The sequence below is a fragment of the Protopterus annectens genome, chromosome 7.part0, assembly GCF_019279795.1.
Source record: "Protopterus annectens isolate FY-2018-M chromosome 7.part0, PAN1.0, whole genome shotgun sequence".
Lineage (NCBI taxonomy): Eukaryota > Metazoa > Chordata > Ceratodontiformes > Protopteridae > Protopterus > Protopterus annectens.
This window is the reverse complement of record NC_056739.1, coordinates 1263331694-1263348899: the sequence shown is the minus strand read 5'-3', so window position 1 is coordinate 1263348899 and position 17206 is coordinate 1263331694. Positions and strand designations below refer to the sequence as shown.

The window sequence follows — 17206 nt, the reverse complement described above, 5'->3', positions numbered from 1 at the left end:
ATTCCTATGCTTTGGCAGCTTGTTTTTAAAATTTTATAGCTGTTTGCCTTAGTTTTAGAGTGTGTTCTGTAGTTTAAGTGGAGTATATGCAAACAAGCTTGGATTTTTTGTTTGGGTAAGCCTAAGGAGATTTATGCTAGTGCTGAGGACCCTTAAATAATACTTTACTTTAAAGTCTATACTAAAATGACCAGATAATGACCTGTTTTGTTTTTACAGGTTGTGGGCAATAGTAGAGTAGTCGCTCGAAAAGGGCGAATTTCTTTTCTGCCTCACGCTGTGCAGGGGAAGACCTGGGAGGGATAGAGAGAGAGCTTGATTTCAGAGGCAGTCAGAAGCAGCTGTGTAGCTTAAACAACATTAGACTACCTGAGGAAACCCTAAACTATGTTAGTGAAATCTTTACATATCTTTACATATAGCATAAATCATTATAACACATTAGCATTTTACTGCAACAGTGCCTAATGACTGAGAGTCAAACAATGTTGAATGTTGAATATCCTGCTTCTCAGAAATATACAGAAGGCTCCCAATTTTCACTCTAATTAACAGCCCTGCAAAGAGCTTGTCATACTAAAGTCTGGTTACCAAACACATTTAGCTTTAGAGACACAACTTAGCTTTAAAGAAACAAGTAGCTACAATACTCATGCCATTCAATAGTGCATTATGTAACTATGTAGCAAAAATGAGTTACATCAGTTACTATTAAATCACACAATTCAACTTAAATACATTTAACAGTCTATTAGGAACAATGAATAACAGCTTAAAACATACCTCAGGAGGTAGAGGCCGGTAACAAGGTCCTACAGCACTAGGGATTTGAAATTAATGGCACCAGACAAGGGTTATTTCAAACCTTTGTAACAGGGGTAGAATGGGGGTGGGGGTTTACACTAAGCCACAAGAGCCCAGGTTTCAAGATGTAACTCCTGAATAATTAACTTGCAGGTGAGTAATTTCGTCTAAACAAACATCAGGTTCAATTCCTATGCTTTGGGAGCTTGTTTTTAAAATTTTATAGCTGTTTGCCTTAGTTTTAGAGTGTGTTCTGTAGTTTAAGTGGAGTATATGCAAACAAGCTTGGATTTTTTGTTTGGGTAAGCCTAAGGAGATTTGTGCTAGTGCTGAGGACCCTTAAATAATACTTTACTTTAAAGTCTATACTAAAATGACCAGATAATGACCTGTTTTGTTTTTACAGGTTGTGGGCGATAGTAGAGTAGTCGCTCGAATTTAAAAGACTCAACTATCTTTAGTGTGGAAGAACAGTTTAGTTGATGTGTACATGAAAAGGATCTGAAAAATGGGATACTGGGACCATGGAGATGAAGATTAATGATGCAAAATATATTGGGTCCTATGTATGTTATGATTGTTTTCTTGCCTGTCTGAGAATACTGCAATCACCATATGCCATACAAAAGTTAAACTGTTGATTTACTTTATTAGGATGTGAGAAAGATTATACAATTAGTGGGTTTGAATACTGAAAACTTGTTTCTATAAAACAATTATGTAAACATTGGTCTTAGTAGGGATGCTCATAACTGTGTCAAAATAATACAGTATTAAATATTGGGAATTTCTAACTGCACTGTTTCTGCACAAGCACAGTAGGGATAATATTGAAGTGTGGTTAGTGATACTTAGCACAAGCCGCATATTTAAAACTGAGGGCAGTGGAAAATTAATAGAACTTGAATATGGCAGTAATGTTATATGATGCAGTTTCTATGCCATGAAACGATTCAGCCATTGTACTACTCCAATGTGACATGAACACATTTGTATAAAATAAGTTCTTACATTTTGGAAGCTTTAAAGGTTATTTATTCAAACATATCTGACCCAGGGATCTTCCTGTGGAAGTGTGAAAATGTAATATATATTACAATTATTGGAAATGAAGCCCACAGTAATTAAAAGTGGGGACCATCATTCATTTATTTTCTTATTAGTTCATCTAACTTCAGTAAGAAAAGTTAAGAACCCTAGGATACCTGAAATTATTATGACCAGGACCATTGGTATGGAGAACAATAGCAATCTAGCTGATGTAAAAATGAAAGGGGCTGCAAAATTGCAAGTTTCCATTTTGTTTTAAAGCAGGACTGTGGCCCTATCATAGGATCATAGGATGTTACTAGGCTAATAGCACTAGGGCCCTTACAAGCCTAGCCAAGTTCTACCCTTATTTCTATGATCGGCACCTAATGCCTGTGTCCAGGAGGGACACAGGTGGAACCCTTGGGGTGAATTTATGGTTACCCATCCAATTGTCCAGACTGCTTTTGAAGAGGGCCAGTGAGTTGCTCTGTTTGACAAGAAGTGGTAGTCTGTTCATAGGTGTGGTAACCTCTGTCAGGCAAATCTTTCTCAGCTGTTCTATTAATGTCACATGCCAGGTTAAGGTCTTTAGAGTGAGTAACCCATGTTCCATTTTACTTGCGGTTATGCAGCATTTCCAATAAAGCAGGGTCAGAGATTGCCTTGTATGCAAGGCAGCAATTGCCTCTGAGTAGTCTGTATGAAACAGAATAAAGTGAGAGTAATTTCAGATGATCCACATAGGACAGCTGCTGAAGACCTAGAATTTTCCTTGTGAGGAACCTTTGTGGCCTCTCCAATTGCTGCACCAAAAGGGGCATTGTACTCAATTATTGGCTTGATGAGGGAAGAATACAGAAAGGTTATAACTTCTTTTTTTCTGGAGGCAATGCCCTTACTTATGAAATGAGCAATATAGAAAGCCTTTCAAAAGTAAGATTGCTATCAACCTTTGTGCCCAGATCCCTCACCACTGAGTGCATACTTAGGGTGTTGCTGTTGATGTGGTAGTTAGCAGGAAGATTGTTCTTACTGAAAGGGATGATAATACATTTTTGTATTGAGTTTAAGGTAATGACCTTGGCACCGATTCTTTGTTTGTGTAAGACCCTCTTGTAGGATGGTGACATCATTTGGAGATTTTATAACCTGAAGATGAATTGTACAGAATATCAGGTCCAATCTATCTACTTATTTTCTTGTTTAAGAATTATGCAGCCCCTACATGCCACAGATAAAAAAATACTTTAGTAAAATGTGGTAAATGGAAACTTTGACTTCTAAAACTGTGTTAACAGGAAGGTTCATAACTGAGTGATCAGTGATATGGTGTTAAATACTGACAACTATTACTACAGTGCTTTCTGTACATACACTGTATAGGCAATATTGAAGTATGAACAATGGTACTTCACATGAATTATGTTCATGGAAAACTAATAAAAACTTTGATATGGTGCCAAAATGACCTGATACAATTCCTCTATTATGAAATGATTCATTGTTATACTGTAGTGGTTTGACATGACCGTATTTTATACTGTGAGCTTTTAAATTTTGGAAACCTGAACATTTAACCGAAAATTAACTGATTTGTTTTAATTAAGGTGTTTGTAACTAGATGTTTGATAATGGAATGATAACAAAGTGAAGTGTATTCAAATGTTAATCTTGCATTTGTTGATGGGGTGAAGAAATGATATCTCATGTTGGGACAACAAGTACGCTTCATAAGGAAAAAGAGGTGAAAATCAATGTTTGGAATGTGGAGTCAGCGTTATAATGATAATCATTAATATTGTCTGTGATACTATTGGCCCAGAAGTAAATGGGCTTTATGACAATATTATTAAGAGGTGAAATAAGAGAATTTGGAGTTTATTGTATGGTACAATATATCTGCTTAAAGATGGATAAAAGTGATTATTTGGAAGACTGCAATAAGAGTGAAGACATGTAGGATACGGTGGTCTTGGTAAAGGAACAGGGATTGCATTTCTTGAGTGAGGATGCTGAAAGCAAGTATAAGAGTAAAGTGGTAAAAGGAAATGTGGGGCTACCGCTGTTCTAAATTGACTTTAATTTTCAGGATCATAAATGAAGCAAGTCATGGAAACTGAGCTGGATATCCTGTTGAAGGTCTTTCAAATATTTTGTTTAAAAATAAAACTAGTGAAAATAGCCCTTTCCAAAGCCAAAAACACAGCATCAAAGGGGCCAGATGGTGTCCCAGGCTGCGTCTTGCACGAACTACAGAACAAACTAACCCCCACCTAAACACGCTGTTCAACCTCAGCCTCTCCACAGGCTACGTGCCCATAGAATGGTGCACAGCAACGGTTATTCCGCTCCACAAAGGAGGGACCACAACTGTCCCTGGTAACTATCGCCCCATAAGCCTGACTAGCCTGGTCTGCAAGGCTATGGATCACATCATCATGGAACTCATTAACAAAGACATTGGGAACCTCCAAACACTTGACCCAACCCAGTTCAGCTTTGTTAAGGGCAGATTATGCCTACTAAACCTGGTTGACTTCTTCAAGACAGTCACCAAGGCCATAGATGAGGGAAAGGTGGTTCACACAGCCTACCTTGATCTCACCAAGGCATTCGACACCATTCCTCACTCAGGTATTATAGAAAAACTCACCAGCCTGAACATAAACCCCTACGTCACAAGATGGGTTGCCAACTGGCTTACAGACAGAACTCACACGGTAAGAATAGTGGGCTCCAGGTCCGACTCTAAGCCAGTCACAAGTGGTGTCCTGCAAGGCTCGGTTCTGGGACCCCTACTGTTCGGCATATACTTCTCAGAAGTACAGGCAAACATAGGAGGACTATGGCTAATCAAGTTCGCCAATGACTGCAAACTGGAAGCCATAATTGACTCTCCGGCTGACACGGACATCCTTCAAAAAGGCCTTACTGAGACAGACACCTGGTGTCAAAGTCATGGCCTCAAGCTAAATGCCAAAAAATGCATAGTCATCCCATTTGGGAAAAACAAAACATCCACAAATTACCACATAAGCGGCAGCCCCCTTAATACAGAAGAGGTAATAAGAGATCTGGGGACCCAGGTAGACAGCAATCTCTCCTTTGACAATCATATTGCCAAAGTAGTTAGTAAATCCTTCTATGTGGCCCATCTAATTACTAAGGGGTTCGCATCTAGAAATAAAGAGGTTATTGTGCCCCTCTACTCATCACTCATCAGACCCATCATAGAGTACAATGCCCCATTTGGGATGTACCTTACAAGACACTTCCAACAGCTGGAAAGACCACAAAAGCACCTCACCAAGAGGATTACTGGCCTCAAACATATGTCCTATGCAGCCCAACTGAAAAAACTCCAGCTGTACTCGGTGGCATATCGCTTACTCAGAGATGATCTCTGCCTGACTTACAAAGCCATGTCCAACTCAGAATTGATGGACATGCTCCACCTAAAGAAATCCAAGTCACTGCGAGCCACGCGTTCTAGTGAGCTAAACCTTGCCACCACAATAAATAGAACATGCTAGAGGGATAGATTCCTGTCACAGAGACTTCCCATGCTTTGGAACAAAATTCCTAACTCCACTAACACTCTTCAAGAGAAGCCTTGACGAGTGGTTGGGTAACAGAAAATGGACCCCTGGGATCACTTCATTAGCTCTGCTTGACAGAGGCTCAGTTAATTAATCAATGGGGCGGTGAATGCCGACACCCTCTGGCTAGGCTTAAAAATGCCCTCGGGCAGATAGCCTAGTACCTACCTATGAACCTATGAACCTATGAAGCTACTTAATTTGTTGTTCTTTCTAAGCAGTCGACTGGACAACATGTTTGATGATAGCAGTGGCACAATAGACTGGTAAGTTGAATTTGCTGGAATGATATCAGAGTGAAAGATGAATGGAAGTGTAAGTACTACACTTAATATGATATCTTGAGAGTAATTTGTTATGATTATTGGGGCCCTAAATAGACCACACATTTGGGAGGAAGATGATTTAAAATACTTTGAAAATGTAATATGTTTAAAGCAGTATGTTGATGTGAGTGACAGATAAATGTTTGGAATGTTATATTGCCTGATGACAATTGGTTGGGCATGACTGCTAGTATGCTTCTAGAGAACTTACACAAGATAGGATTTTGGATAGACACAGCTTGGAGACATAAGAACCACAATATTATGAGTCTGGTGGTAAGAAAAGAATAGAATTAGAATACTTCAGAGAATGGGTAAAATTATAATTTGCATGCATATGTGCACAGTAGAATAAACAGGGAATAAGGAAGATATGGCAGAAAGTATTTATTTGTATCTCTTTGGGGAAGATGCATCCAATGTTTTGTGCAGGGAAAGTTAATATAATATGACATAAATATTACATTTGTGGAAATATATTTATGAACCTTTGCTATGTTCAGAAAGGAAATGTCCTGCTAAGGGATATGACCAAGGCATAATGTTATGTATTTAATAGCACAGAAACAAGAAGAAGGTAGCATCTAGATAAGGAACTGTGATATTTGTCGAAATGAGCTCTGCAGATTTAAATTAATTGTATTGCATGAAAACTGTATATATTAATGTATATGTTTTTATAGTATGGTGTTTCATGAGCAATGAAGAAAATTTTCAAAATATGCATCTGTGTACACTGTTGGAATGTCTGCTGCTTCCAAATTCTTCCTTGGTCACATGAAGATGATGCTTTATTTGTACTATAGCATCTTGATAATCTCTCTCTCTCTCTCTATATATATATATATATCTATATACGGATTCACTTTAGAAATTCGAAATACTGCAATATCAAAATTCAGTATTTCGCGCCCATAAAGTGGAATCCTGAAAAGAACGAAAACTCAGAAGCACGAAATTCAAAACCTTGCATACCAGAGATTTTGCATTAGTGCTTCTGGTGTTTCACTGTGGTTATGGATTCAGGTAAGTGTTTATGTGTTAAGGGTTTTGGGTAGGGGTTGTGATGTGTGTGTTAGTGTGTTTTGTTGTTCAGGTGTGCGTGTGTGTGAGGAGAATGTAGCTTGTGTGGTGGTGTTTTGTGTGTTTTTGTATGTAGTGCGACCTCGGAGTTAGAATATTTAAGTAGGGGGGGTTGTGGGGGTGCAGAGGGCTTGCCCCCCTGCTTTTATGTAGGACATAGCTTGTGTTTGTTTGTGGGGAGGAAGGTGTGTGTTTGTGTACAGCAGAAGTGCTAATTCAAAATCTCTGGTATGCGAGATTTATGAATTTCGCACTTCTGAGTTTTCGATCTTTTCAGGATTCCACTTTTTGGGCTTGAAATACTGAATTTCGATATTTCAGTATTTCAAGTTTCTAAAGTGAATCCATATATATATATATATATATATATATATATATATATATATATATATATATATATATATATATATATATATATATATATATATATATATATATATACATATATGGATTCACTTCATAACATTGAAATATCAAAATACTGAAACTCAAAACACTGAAACCAAAATACTGAAAGCTCAAAATACTGAATACTCAAAATACTGAAACTCAAAATACTGAAAACACTTATTATGCGTAAACTCAGCTTAAACAACATAAATCATAACAATTTCTACCAAATATATGCAGGGGGCAAGCCCCTGCACCCCCATGAGCTGCACCCCCACCCCTGCTAATTAAATATATCAACTCCAAGATTGCACATAGTGTAGTTAAGTGCAATCTTGGAGTAGATATATATAATTAGCAGGGGGTGTGGGGGGCTTGCCCCCCTGCATATATTTGGTAGAAATTGCTATGATTTATGTTGTTTAAGCTGAGTTTATGCATAATATGTGTTTTCAGTATTTTGAGTTTCAGTATTTTGAGTATTCAGTATTTTGAGCTTTCAGTATTTTGGTCTTCAGTATTATGAAGTTTTGTCATTTTCAGTATTATGAAGTTTCAGTGTTATGAAGTGAATCCACACACACACACATCTATATATATATATATATATATATATATATATATATATATATATATATATATATATATATATCTACCACCACAGAATTGTGTAACCATGGAAGCAGGAAGATGTCCTCCAAAATCTGAAAAACTATAGACACTGAAAATTCTGGTTGGGAATTACAGAATCAAAAGTGAAGTACTGCAATCTGTCTGTTGGAGACATAGCTAAAGTGTTAACTATCTGCCTGCAATGACTCTAAAAACTTTATTTTGGATTTAGAGGTATTGAGGATACAATATGTTTCTCAGCAAGAAACAGGTAGTCTTCAGTTCCGATGTTAACAATTTTTTTTATCATTACCTGTTTGAAATCTTTACTTTCCATTCATTGCATAAGTTATTTACTGTTTATGTAGTTATCTGATTACTGTTTATGTAGTTATTTGAAAACAAAGTGCTTTAACTTGTTTATCTTAAGTAAAGAATTGTATTATCTAACTTTGAAGCTTGTTGCTAATGCTTTACATTTTTAGTATAAGGGTATATGTATTTTACTTTGAACTGTAACTGTGTGTCATTGGTTTCATGAAAGATGACTGCTAGGGGATAATTGCTATACTTTGAATATTTATCAGTTAGATTGTTTTAACAGTAAATAATAAGATGTCTTGATTTGTTAATTTTGACTAACTGATGGAAGAATTACTGTAATCTTGGGAAGGGAGAGTATCATTGCTGGAGAGTTGTCATTTACTTTCACTGTTCTGGGAAATAACGTGTGAATATGTGAACAAAATAATTTTATCAAGTGTTAATTACAATTAGTAAGATCTAAGTTAAAGGCACTGGTCTAGGTCTGAGGTGGGAGAAATCCTATGAAGCCAATGATTATAACTCTGATCTATAGCTATACAGTGCAGTGTTTGAGTGTACATGCCATTACCCAAGGCACATTTACCATACACCCTTAAGATCAATTGCCCTTAGTGCTTTAATAGGTACAAGTGGTGGTATTCAAAATTCATATTGTTTACTCAGCTTAAATATTGACAGTAGTTCTTTGGGAGTTATAGCATGTAGTCCCTGTCTACAGCTGTGGGATATTATAAATTGGACTTATATAGCTTATAAACCAGTAGTGATCATGAAAAAGTTTATCCACCTTTGCAGCCACAAAGTTATTATACATCAGTATAACTTGCGGAGCAGTTATTTTGTTTTCATAAGATTAATTAGAAAAATAGTTTGAAATTAGTTATGTAGAATATTTAAAAATGGCAGTGTCACAGCTGAGTAAAGCTTGCAAAACTAATGGAATTCTGCATGCTTGTATACCCAAGGAAGAAATAATAGCAGTTTAGCGCACAGCATAAAAGCAGTTCACTGAAACTAGAGACATCCATACAGTGGCTTAGGTATAGACCATTCAGCAAAGCAATTTAGTCCATCCAGAGATGTCCTCAGAATACATACTGAACTGAAAAGACAAAATTTAGAGGTGGACATAAAATGTCTTAAAGCTGCTAAGAGAATAAAGGGAAAAAAAAGCTGACCCTTCATTAAAGGCATGTGATAAATGAAGGAGGGATGTTTAACCATAGATGCCAAGGTCAGTGAAAAGTAGTTTCTTCAGTGTAAAGAAAGTATTAGTTTTATTCAGTCATTTGAAAGGGTGCGTAATCAACCCTAAACTGACCAGTGGTAATGGGTGATGTTTTTAACTCCTCTTCACATGAGTAAGACAATGCATACTGCATCAGAAATGGATGATGTGGATTGATTTGACCATTTCAAAGGGAAATGCCTTGTTCAAATGTTGCAGACCTACTCCAGAAACTTATACGTCTTCACTGTAAAACTAAGCTTAAAACTTCAGAGGGCACAGAAAAAAGGCAGATGACAATGTGAATGGAATGCAAAGTTGAAGGTACATGTGATGAAACTGGGCACAGACAGGCCAGTTGTCATATCAATAAATGTCAGTAATATGGGGAATCAAAAGAAGCTAAAAACTGTGATAGGGATAATAGCAGAACAGGTTAACACCTTCAGTTATCTGGGAGGGGTAGTTGAGTAGGAAAATCTGAATGAGGATGTCACGGCTATAATCAGAAGTGTTACAGCCAACTAGCACAGTGTGTCATGAGTAGGGTGTGACAGAAGAATGTCCAACAAGCTGAAAAGTAAGGTGTTCAAAACAATGGTTCAACAAGTGCTTCTGTAGGACATAGGAACCTGTGCAGTGAAGGCAGAGCAACTGAGGAAGTTTGAGGTAATGGAGATGACATGCCTGAGATGAGTGATGTGATTTACACTCCAGGTCAAGAAAAGCAGATTATGATGGTTTGTTCATATGATGATTTGGTGATGAAGATTTCAAAAACACAGGAGAAGGTAAGAGGAAATGTGGATATCCAGCTAAGAGATGGATGGATTGCATGAGAGAAGACAAGTGACAATCAGGTTTGACAGTCGACATAACATAAAAGAGTAACACTGAATTCAGAGAGGTGGCAACAGTTGATGGACTACCCTGATCCCATGTAATAAAATGTAGATAAGGGGGCTGATGATGGCGATTGCTATGAGTATGATTATATTGCAGAAATTAACATTTCCTCTTATAGGTGAGTTAATAGATGTCAAGTCACTACATTTGAAATGTTAATATACCTTATGATAAAGGAGCAAACACTCAGTATTTTGCCTGAAGACATGAGAATATGGTTAATGGAATGAGACTGTAACCCTGTTGAGGAGATGGAAAAAGAGCTGATCTCTATCTATCCAGCAGAGTGCAGTGACATAAACACCCTACCTGAATCCTTTTTGAGGGATGATAGTATTTTATTTCTAAGATCTGTATATCTCAACCAGTGTTTCACAACTATTGTGAATAAGCATTTCCTGTGACTGAGTCTTTTAATCCTAGAAATGGGAAGTAAGAGTGGGGTACAGCAGCTTACCGCAAACCAAGTGGATGTAACCTAACATGAAGATGAAAGGATTAAGGACACTCAGCTCCAAGCCCTGTGTACTCATTGGTGTCAGATATTAAAATAAATTCAGTGGGTTTCACCATCAGTATTAATGCAATATTCAATAACTTGGGCATATTTGAAATAGTGTTAGACCTGTCATCCAGTGTGTTATGCTGTACTGAGTGTTTGTTATAAATAAAGGACTATGATACATAAAAACTGAAAAAATATATATATTTGTATCATGCCTTTTTAACATCTTGATTCACAAGCCAGTAACACAGCCTGTCTTTCAAAACTGAGCTATAACTTCAGAATCTCTATTTATCTTGTGTTTTTGTTGCTAAAAATATCCAATCAATACAACCTTTGGCATGATAAGTAGTTGTTATTAATTTTTATATTTTTATGCAGTCTCATCTGATTGTGGTGGGGTGGACATAACAATGTAATTTTGTTTTTTGGGTAAACATTGCCTTTCTCAAAATGTCCACAGACACCAAGGTGAAACAAAACTGATAATCCAAAAAAAAGGAAAGGAAGGACCTCGGAAGCTTCGAAATTAAAATTACAAAGTTTTTATTCCACGACAGCCACAAGACAAGAAAAATCCACTAAACACAGCATCGGAAAGGCACCAACATTCTTTCTCAAAATGTGTTTCTGCCCCCAGAAAATGACATTAAAATGTCTTAACATTTCCTGCAGGATCTTTTTTCCAGTCATTTAGAATGACAGGAGTTAAATCACTGCTTATGTTTAGAATCTCTAGTAACAGTCTCAATGTTTTCTCATGACTGATGTTGATTTTTATCATTTTCAATGTTTTCTCATGACTGATGTTACTTTTTATCTTTCTGTTATAGACACTATACTAATAACCACTTCTGTTATCTGCAGAATGTGGTTTTATGTACTTGGAAAAGTCTTCTCACATTCTGTTATCCAGAAGTATCAAGTGTCATGCAATTCTGTCTGAGCTGCTCACACCCCTGTGATAACAGAGCATGTCTTCACATTGTCTACAATGTCAGACACCCTATATAGTAGTCCAAGTAGGAGTGAAGGATCTCAGGGCTACAAACACCTTTATGTGTGGTTTTCCTATGCCATAATTTTAAATGCAATGAGATGTATAATATGAAATCTGGTGGAGAAAATATTAAAGAAAGTATCACCGGAGTTTATACAAATCCAACATGATATGTGAAGAAGAAGGAGCTGAACAGAACTTATAGGTCCCCCCAAAAAGGTATGAAACAGTTGATCTGTGCTTTACTTATGGGTAGCAGGGTAGAATCCTTCTTTGTGGGGAGGAAAATACAGCCTTATTAAGGAAAATGATACCATAATGATACCACAGTACAAGGACAAAATGATTGACTTCAACAATTGGCTAAGCTTCTGGTGTCATTCTAAGGGGATCCAGTATTTGTCTGCCTGGGACGACATGATCGACAGACCACGATGCTTTGCCAGAGATGGCCTGCACCTGTCGCCCTTAGGATTCCGGATACTGGCTAAGGCTCTTGCCACCCCTATAGTGCCTTTTTTAGGCAAAGTTCAAATGACAAAGTCACCACCATAACAGGAACAAGCAAGCAAAATCTGAGGGTAATGCTACTCAATGCTAGAAGTCTAAACCTCACAATGCACTCACTCGAGGCACTCCTTAAAATGGAGAACATTGACATCTGTGCAGTGACAGAGACCTGGTTTAAAGCTCCAGAGACCACCCCTGCATTACCAGGCTACAATTCATACCACATCTTTCGGCCATCTAACCCAGAACGAAGCACTAAAAGCGGAGGTGTGTCCATATTCATTAAGGATATCCACACCTCCAGGCTAGTTGCACAGCATAATGCATCCGAGATTATTCAAGTGCAACTAACTCTGGGCAAGACCGCAATCCAAATTGTAGCTTGCTACAGACCCCCCACCATACCCCAGGATTCCCACTCCTCATTTCTTGATACACTGGAAAGTATTAGGGTACAACCCAACACCCTAATAATGGGCGATTTCAACTACCCTACCATTAACTGGGAAAACTACTCATGTACCAACTCTTTTGCTCAACATTTTCTAGAATTCATAAATTCCAACGCCTTGGATCAACTTATTCACACCCCCACCAGGGGCAGCAATATCCTAGACCTGTTCATTACCAACATGGGAAATCGGTGTTCCACACCAGAGGTCAATTCCTTGTTAGTCAGATCCGACCATAAGCTAATCAGCCTAGACATCCACATCCCACCCCCACCCCCAATTAGGGAAACCATCGTAAAAAACTTTTCCAAAGCCAACTTCACATTTCTTAAGACAGAAGTGTCAAACTTCATGACACCCATGCAGATGGACACTAGAGGTATGACTGCTGAATCCTACACAAATGCACTTTATAAGCACTTACACAAGTGCATGGATCATGCTATCCCTAATAGAACCAAGATGTTATCCTCCAAAAAAAGGAAGCCAATCTGGTGGTCCTCTGCCATAAACAAACTCTACAACAGAAGAAAGAAACTGTTGCAAAAAAGAGTAAAATCCCATGACTGGAGAAACTCCCTGGTCAACCTCAGTAAGAAGCTGAGATCCCTCATAAAATCCTCCAAAGCTAGTTACGAAAACAAAATTGCCACTGACTCTAAAGACAACCACAAAGCATTCTATAGCTATGTCAAGAATCTCAATGGGAACACTCATATCTGCTCTGAGTTACAGCACAATGGCGCTAAATATACAGAACCAACTGATATTGCCAACATCCTAGCAGATAGGTTCAGTGCTAACTTTACCCCCCTCTCACCCCCTAGAGGGCCCATCTCTATACCGGAAGAATGCAAAGTTCATATAATCATGGCTGCACAGGTAAAAAACACACTCTCCAAAGCCAAGAACACAGCATCCATGGGACCTGACAATATCCCAGGCTGAGTTCTACATGAACTACAGAATGAACTGGCACCCTACCTAAGTACCATGTTCAATCATAGCCTCACCTCAGGCTTTTTACCCACTGAATGGTGCACTACAACTGTTATCTCACTCCACAAAGGTGGAGCCACGACGGACCCCGGGAACTACCGCCCCATTAGCCTGACGAGCCTGGTCTGCAAGGCCATGGAACGTATCATCATGGAACTCATAAACAAAGACATTGGTAATCTCCAAACTCTGGACCCTACCCAGTTTGGATTTGTAAAAGGCAGATCATGTCTCCTAAACCTGATTGACTTCTTTGGAGCAGTTACCAAAGCCATAGATGAGGGTAAAATGGTTCACACAGCTTATCTAGATCTCGCCAAGGCTTTAAACACCATCCCCCCACTCTGGAATTATAGATAAGCTCACTAAACTAGGTATAAATCCCTATGTCACAAGATGGGTTGCCAACTGGCTCATGGACAGAACCCACACTGTGAAAGTAGAGGATTCCAAATCCGACTTCAGACTAGTGACACTTGGAGTACCACAGGGTTCAGTCCTGGGTCCTCTCCTGTTTGGTATCTACTTCTCTGAAGTGCAGGCTAACACAGAAGGTCTTTGGCTAACAAAGTTTGCAGATGACTGCAAACTAGGAGCCATAATTGAAACTCTTAATGATGTGGACAAACTACAAAAGGGCCTCACTGAGACAGATACCTGGTGTCAAAGCCATGGCCTGAAGCTCAATACCAAAAAGTGTATTGTCATCCCCTTTGGTAAAAACTCTGTACCCATGAACTACCACATAGCTGGTAGTCTACTTAATGCCAAAAATGTGATGAGAGCTTGGGACACAGGTGGACAGTAGTCTCTCCTTTGATAATCACATTGCCACAGTGTTCAGGAAATCCTTCTACATGGCTCATCTCATCACAAAAGGATTCTCATCCAGAAAAAAAGAGGTCATTGTTCCCCTCTACTCATCACTCATTAGACTCATTATAGAGTACACTGCCCCTTTTGGTATGTACCTCACAAGACATCTACAACAACTGGAAAGACCACAGAAATACCTCACAAAGAGGATTACTGGCCTCAAACAGATACCCTATGCAGACCGTCTCAAAAAACTACAGCTTTACTCCATTGCATATCGCCTGCCTCAGGGGTGATCTCTGCCTAACATACAAAGCTATGTCAAACCCAGAGCTGTTGGACATGCTCCACTTTAAGAAATCCCAATCCTCCAAGCTACATGCTCTAGGGACCTAAACCTTGTCACCACAATAAACAGAACATGCTGGAGGGATAGATTCCTGTCCCACAGACTTCCCATACTCTGGAACAGACTACCTATCTATGTCAAACAGAGCTCCTCATTAGCAGTCTTCAAGAAAAATCTTGATGATTGGATGGGAAATGGGAAATTCACCCCAGGGATCACTTCTGTGTCTCTGCTTGAGAGGGACACAGGAAAATAATTTTCTTGGGTGGCAAAAGCCAGGGTACATTTTTTGGCTAGGCTTATATAGGCCCCAGGGCCAATAGCCTAGTACTTACCTATGAACCTATGAAAAGTTTGATATCCTTTCAGAAGGCTTAGTTTTCTTACTGAACTAAGCAGTTAACTGAGAAGTAACAGCTTTGTCTGTTTAGATCTAGTGCTTTTGCTCTTGACTGTTTCAGTTGCTCAGGCACATTATAGATGTTTTTACTAAGTTTTGTTTTTATTCTTTGTTTATCGTGTGACTCCTACAATGAGTGGTCTTTAGGCGACAAATACCATGGGTAGTATTCATTGTCCTTATGTTATCATGCAGCAGGTATGAGTCTGGATTATGCACAAGTGCAGCTAAGGTACGATGATTTAGAAAGTCTTAAGCAAATAAAGTAATAATGAGATGCAAATGATGAATGCCTGAGAACTCTGTCATTTTCTTATGTAAATGAGTCTCTGTCCCTGCTTGTTGAAATTCAAAGCTATGTTTTGATGCTTATCTCTGCCATACACCGATAGATTATGAAAACTAAACTGATACCTTTTCTATCTACATTGTAATCCATGAAGATGTTCAGTATCACTGCAAGTTGGACTGCTTCTTGTTCTGAGTTGCTCATTTTGGTCCTGCTGAAACCCAGTATGTAAAGCACCACCTTCTAGCTTGGGAGAAGAAGGTATAGACAAAGAATGTCTCACCTCAACTTTGCTGAACATACGTTTCTGGATAAGTTTAGCATAGACAGGGATATAATAAGGACTTTGGTGAGCATGTATGGCCCACAAATGGGAATAGGGGGACTGTATGACTTTCCCATACCTGTTGATACCAAGGTATTTATAGCCATCACTATACTTGCCATGGAGACCTTTGCGAGACAAACAGGGGACTTGCTGAGTATCTTACAGGCTTCTGCCTCAAGGATACTGCAGCAGTTCCTCAATATACTCTTAGCACATGTGGATGAGCATATTATTTCCCAGTGTCTCCCAAGGACTAAGCCGTACTATGAGTGCCTTTTACAGAATGGCACACTTCCTGAGGTACTTGGAGAACAGATTGTGCCTATGTTTCTATAAGAACCCCATATGGACAACAGGGGAGAAGTACTGTAATAGGAAGGGCTGCCATTCGATCAGCTGTCAGGCCGACATCCTGAAAGTACCTATGATTCTCACTTCTGGCACACAAGTTCACTGAACTGCCTCTTCCTGCATGGTAGAAAACCTCATAGTCAGCTAACTAGTAAGTGCAAACTATTCTAATGCCATTAATCAATGTTATTTCATTGTCTATATAGTAGCATATGTAGCATTGAGCAATCTCCTCCTGTTTTGCTACGTGGCCCCTCTCTGTTTTGTTTTCCAAGTGATGCAGGCTACCCACTCAAGATCTGGCTAATGACAGCAGCCTATAACACCCATGGAGCTGGTGAGAAGGACTTTAACACTTCCCTACCCCAGACATAGGTACTGAATGACTGTTTGGCCAGCTCAAAGCCTATTTCCATTGCATGAACAAGTCATGGGGGGGCCTTCAGTATGAGCATGTTACCATAATGTTTATAACCTTCTGCATTCTGCATAATATTATCTTGCATCTGTCTGAGTCACAACTGTTACAGCTAGCCACCTTTTGTAGCACTAGAGCTCCGTCTATCACTTCTCCCAGCAGTACTGATAGTGACAGTGGCCAGCCGATGGTAGCAGCATGGTGATCCCTCCTGCACAGACTCATGCACAGAACACAGCTACGCAGGTAAAGAGGTGGCAGATAGTCCACAACTATGGGCCTTTACATTCACTACGGGAGAGTGTAAAATTACAAAGTTAATACTTGATGCATGCAATGTTACTTGTGCACTATGCTGAGTGGTGAATGGTCAACATAAACTGTATATCAGACATTTCTCGACATAAACAAAATGTGCTATCTTATGGTATTAGCCATCGTCATTTGTACAGTGTTCAATGGTATGTGACACAAGTGCAAAT

At 38.8% G+C, this 17206-nt stretch overlaps 1 long non-coding RNA gene across 1 annotated transcript in view; it reads left to right on the top strand.

The window, feature by feature from the left end:
• LOC122807005 overlaps positions 1–17206 on the top strand; it is a 543066-nt gene that overhangs the window by 525219 nt on the left and 641 nt on the right. The window lies entirely within an intron of this gene.